Genomic DNA, 5953 nt, shown 5'->3' on the forward strand with positions numbered 1-5953 from the left:
AGCATTAGGAGAACGATAACGAGTTTCTCCCAACAAGAAGGAGAACAATTTAATGAGGCTTGGGAAAGACTAAAAGAATTACTTAGAAAGTGCCCCCACCATGCTATTCCTAAATGGCAATTGGTTCAATGCTTTTATGATGGCCTTAGAGACCGACATAGGCAAATGGTTGATTCTTCTTGTGGTGGGACTTTCATGCACAAGAATGAGAATGAGGCATGGGAACTTTTTGAGACCCTTAGTGAAAACTCCCAACACCATGCTTCAACAGCTAGGACTGAGATTCCATCCATTGGGCAACCAAAGAGGAGCGGTCTCTATGAGATTAATCCTACCATTGAGATGAGCACTAAGGTTGACTTGCTATCAAAGAAATTGGACCATCTCTTGTCATTAGGACAACAAACCCCATCTCCACTTCCTACAAGTTTCTCTCCACCTAATCAGATTGAAGCATGTGCTTTATGTTCTAGCCTATCTCATCATGTCATTGACTGCTATTTGGCTACACAATACCCTGAGTTTGTTAAGGAGCATGCACATTTGGCCCAAAGAGTCTCTAAATTGGGGAATGATCCATATTCCAATGCCTACAACCCAGGATGGCGAAACCACCCCAATTTTTCATGGCGAAACTCAATGCCCAATCCCTCTAATCAAATACCTTATAGGCCACCTCCATTTAATATGCACCAAAATGCCTATAGGAATGAGCAACCATCATCTTCACAACTCTCACATAATTCATCATTTGAGGATAAGGTACTAAAAGCACTTAGTGGCTTAGAGCAAAACACTCAATTGTTGCATTCCCATTCTCAATCCATTAACAAATTGGAAACTCAACTTGGTCAACTAGCTGATGCCATCAGTAGGAGGGAGGTTGGTCAGTTACCTAGTCAACCAATAGGTAACCCTAATCATCAAATTGGGTCTAGGAAAGAACAAGTCCAAGCAGTCTCGGTTGTGACACGTAGTGGGAAGGAATATTATGCATCTTTGCCTACTCCTAAGCCATTGCCCATTGATCTTGAGAGTCAAGAAGAGGTTGATTTGACCCATGAGACTGGCAATGATGCACACAAGCCTAGTAAAGAAACACCACCTGTGAGTATTTCCCATCAATTTCCTTGTAAGGGGTTGCACATTCCGATTGTAGAGGGTCCTACTCCTAAATCTTACACTCCCAAAGCCCCCTTCCCTGAAGCTCTTGAGTCCTCAATTCCAGATTCTAGAAAGAATGCTAAGATACAGGAGATGATTGATTTATTCCAACACGTTCGTATCAATCTCCCACTATTAGATGCTATCAAGCAAGTCCCAGCTTATGCTAAGTTTCTAAAAGATTTGTGCACCCAAAAGCGTAAGTTGAAGACTCAAACACCTAAAACTGTGCACCTAACTGAATCAGTCAGGTCGGTAATTTCCAACCAACTGCCCCCTAAACTTAAAGATCCAGGTACACCTTTAATTTCATGTGTCATTGGAGATTTATCCATAAGTAAAGCATTGCTTGATTTGAGAGCTAGTGTGAATATTTTACCCGGTTCAGTTTATGATAGGTTTGGTCTAGGAGATTTGAAATCCACTGATGTGATTCTACAATTGGCAGACCGTTCAATCAAACGACCCCCTGGGCTACTTGAAAACGTTTTGGTAAAGGTTGAGGATCTATATTTTCCTGTTGATTTTTTTATCTTAGATATAGACAATACAACTACCAATAAGTTACCACCAGTCATTCTTGGACGGCCTTTTTTAGCCATTGCGACTGCTTGCATCAATTGTAGATCGGGTGTCATGGACATATCATTTGGCAATAAGAAACTTAGAGTCCACATCTTCAGTGCATCCTTAAGCTCAAATAGGGATGAAGAGTGCTTGGCGATTAACTTTATTGATGAGGTAGTGGTTGATTATACTCCAAACATGCTTATTGATGATCCCCTACAACATTGCTTGCCATTTAGGGAATCTAACCTAAATATTGAGGAAGTCAACACATTGTTGGACTCTTCCACTTCTTTGGAGCAGTCACCATTCACATTTAGATTTGAGCCTCCACCTCCATTGGCTGCTTCTTATTGAGTCTGGCTGAAGACTCTAAACTTAGGGCTTTATGGGAGGCAACCCATTTGTATAGATGTTATTTCTTGTTCTTTTTCTTCTCTTTTCTTTGTTTGTTGTTAGGTTTAACTGTTGCGTGCTCTATCATGATTTCAAACATCGGGTACACTCTTTCCTCTATTTGCTTCTATTATTTTTTTTTGCATGCACTGAGGTCATTGCATAATTTAAGTGTGGGGGGGGGTGTCAACTCGAGTAAGACTTGTTGATAGTTGGTAGAGCATTGTCACAAAGATAAAAAGTGCCCAATTTTTTCTGGCTTTGGTAAGATAAATGTTTTAATTCCTTGCTTAGATACAAAATGAGAGTTTAAGTGTTTTAGAAATCCCATCTGATGTAATGAACACCCTCTTGAGAGAATAGTAATGGGTTTTACATTTTGAGACCGAGGTTGAATCGGAAAATAGGAATTCCAGGTAGTCCAAAAGGTTTGACCATCTAGTTATCTTGTATTGCCTTGTGCTTATGGTGACAAGTTGAGACCGATTTTAGACTATTTAAATGTGAAGTGAATTGAAGTATAATGTGAAAAAGGAAAAAGAAAAAGAAATGCTTAAGTTTAAAGGTTAGACCTCCTTCTTAGTAACCGGGTCTCGGTGTCACCAACATTGTGCTTCGCGTCAAACAGTTGGGGTGTCTTTGGTCCAGTCTTGGCCTGTAGCCTAGTTGGCTTGAGTAAGTAAGTTCGAGGGGGATTCTACACCTAGTCCCTTAAAGCCATCTAGCTTGAGAGCGGCTGACCCAACACTCGTTACATAGGCCATCTAGAAAGCTTAAGAGGCAAGACATTGCACGGACTAGAACTGTGACCATTAAAGAAAGAAGTGAATTAATGTGCTTATAAAGGTGAAATGTCTAAGAAGGTCAATATTGCTTAGATCTTGAGTTCTTGGTATTATTTGGTACATAGTTTAGTCTTATCTGAGGGTGAACTGGTAAACTGAAGATAAGAAGAGACTTCTCGATTGAATTGTTTGCCTAGAGCTAGACTCAAGAGAGGGTGTAAGAGCTTAAGTGTGGGGGTGCCTATATTCCCTTTAATCTTTGGTGGCGTGTCTTTGTCTTGGAATCTATCTTTCTACTCTTACTACTGCCAGAATAATTAGAAGAGCACTTAAGAATTTTGTGTGTATATTCTCTGCAAACACTCACGAGACACAACTCGTCCACTAGGGTAACCTAGGGGTTTAAAGGCTTGTTGCACATGCTAAGTGCAACCGTGATTCCTACGAAAGTGAGTTAGGTTTTTCTTTATTTATTTTCTGTATTAGTTTTTTTTTTTTTTTTTTTTTTGTTCGAGGACTAGAAAACACTCAAGTGTGGGGGTATTTGATAAGCATGCATTTACCATTATTTATTTGATTTAATTCTTCATACTTATTTAATTAAAGAGATCTAATTGAGTATTTTTGTGTATTTTTTAGGAATAAGGAGATTTTGGATATTAGAGATAATATGGAGTAAAGTTGGCAAATATATTAGATATTGGTGGATTTTAAATCATGGCATTCAATCTTGCTCTGCTCAAGAAATCATGAAAAGTGAGATCTTAGCCAAATTGGAAATAGGTGGAGGTCTAAGGAACAAAATTGGTAATAAATCTGAAAATCGGGTAAACAGACATACCTTCAGTATTTTTGGCATATCTCTCTCGTATGAGCTTGGATTTCGATGATTCAAGATGCTATGAAACGATATTGAAAATATCTACAACTTTCCAGTTTTGAGTTTTTCCAAATTCCGAAAGAATAAAGGTCAAATCGACGGGTAAAGAGAGGGGATTCATTGTGTGCGGGAGACATAAAAGAGAAGCCATCCACAGAGAAGAGGAAGACGGCGAGTGCGGCTCTGATCTCTCTCATTGCTGAAGAAGAATACCACATCTCTCTCTCTCTCCCTATGTTTCATCTTTATTTTTCTTATGAACTTTGTAATAATGAGTAGCTAGTTCCTTTTCTTTGGGATGTAGATGAACCATGCTTATTTCATTAAGTTGATTGTTCTATATCTTCTAGTTGATTGTGTTTGAGTTTAGCCAAAGATGTTCTATAACTCAGCGAACTAAGTGTGCCAAGCTTCCGCGAAGGACGATAGTCTTGCGAAGATAGGGCATATCTAGGAAGACCATCCTTAATTTTCTTTGAAGTATAGAGTTATATCGGTTAGGGAAAAGCATTGGGGATTCGAAATCCCAAAGATCTTCACATATTCATAGTTAACGTTTTTGCATTAATTAATAGATTTAGTTTAAATTTAGTTTGTTGAATTCAATCTTAGTGGCTTAGCCTTTTAGTTCCCCATAGTTCGACCCCGTACTTTCTGCTTGCTAGATTAGTATAGGATTTTATTTTTGATTGGTTAGCGACACGATCCTTTTAGTTCTCTCGAACTCATTCCTTTGTGCAATTGTTTGTTAGATTTCTCTGCAGGTATTGAAGAAGCTGATGGCACCTTTCTCAAGACGGACCCAGATTCCTTATACTACGTTGAAGGTTCTGGCTACTATGAAGGTCACGGTGAAGATACCAAGGGTGGTTACCCTCCGTACCAAGATTTGCCCGACCTTACTGTGGGAAGGCCATGTTTGGTTTCCTATGAGGATATCTTGTATAAGACTGAGGAGACCTTAGCTTAGGCCTTTATACTGTTATTTTTGGAAAATGGATCTATAACTTAAACTTTCATTGATTTACATTCCGCTATACCACTGAGGGAGTGACTTCCGCTCACTTTCTCTCTCTTTTTGGATTATATGTATACTTTGGTATCTTTTATTCTGCGCTCTGATTATCTAGCTTTTATCTTGTTCATGATTCATTTTATTATATGCTTTTACCTTGATTATTATTGTTCATGATTGTGTTATCGCGTATGTGGGAGGCATGGTTGCTCGATACTTGATCCTTGGGACTGTGGATCACATACCCGGGTATGCCTGGTAGGGTACCGGCTAGGTGGATGTGACAGACCTCCTCTTTGAACATTGATTTTGCCAAGTTGTCATGGAATCCTGTTGGTGACTTTGCCAAGTTGCCATGGCTACTTGTTCGATATATATAGATATATGTTCGACCACTTCCCCCGAGCATGGTAACTTTGGAATTGCTCAAAGAGCGAATTGATGCTAAATAACAAAATTTCGTTCTTTTGCAAAGCCCAATCCGTGAGAGGACGTGAGAGCTTCCCATTAAGTTTGATGAATTTAATGCTCAGCTCCAAGAACTTAAAAAAAAAAAAAAAGGTAGATATTTTTCCCTTTTCAGCGATTCATCAGTTCAAAATCCAAAGTGGTTAGTAATTTATTTGATCGAATGATGAATTCTGCATTTACAATATCTACAGTAGATACTTTTGATGCTAATCACAAGCCTAATGCTAGCATAGTTCAGGTTCGATCTGAAGGTTGCATGAATCATGTCTAATGATGTTAGGTTCTTTTTTCTTTTTTCCTCCTTTATATCCTTTTTTTTAAATATTCTTCTGCAATATTTTATAAGGAAATGCCAAAATACGATTGAAGGAACTGGAATTGGGACCTACATGATGGAAAATTTTATTCTAATTTTATTACTTTAATAATTTATCTTATTTCATATTGCATTCCCTAGATGGTTCTGTCAATCTAGAAGCATCGGGTGATCCTTCAAACCAATCTCAAAGACTCCAGAAAATGCTTCTGCTTCCTTATAAATACCATTTATATCCTTTCCATCGACGTAACAGCAGCGTTTCCTGTGATCATTTGCAAGACTATTCGTTCATTCTCTGTATTGCATTGATCCTTCGATCTTGTCGTTCTCTCAGTTTTCCTTAGAAAAGGAAAAAC

General features: G+C 38.5%; 1 non-coding gene across 1 annotated transcript; it reads right to left on the reverse strand.

The window, feature by feature from the left end:
- On the reverse strand, window positions 1–107 carry LOC149022638 (small nucleolar RNA R71). The gene has a single exon (XR_016172626.1). It is a non-coding gene; the product is annotated as a small nucleolar RNA R71 (small nucleolar RNA).
- Window positions 108–5953: the final 5846 nt, after the last annotated feature.

This window comes from Hakea prostrata, chromosome 3 (genome assembly GCF_041222555.1).
Source record: "Hakea prostrata isolate BN-2017 chromosome 3, UWA_Hpros_2, whole genome shotgun sequence".
NCBI lineage: Eukaryota > Viridiplantae > Streptophyta > Magnoliopsida > Proteales > Proteaceae > Hakea > Hakea prostrata.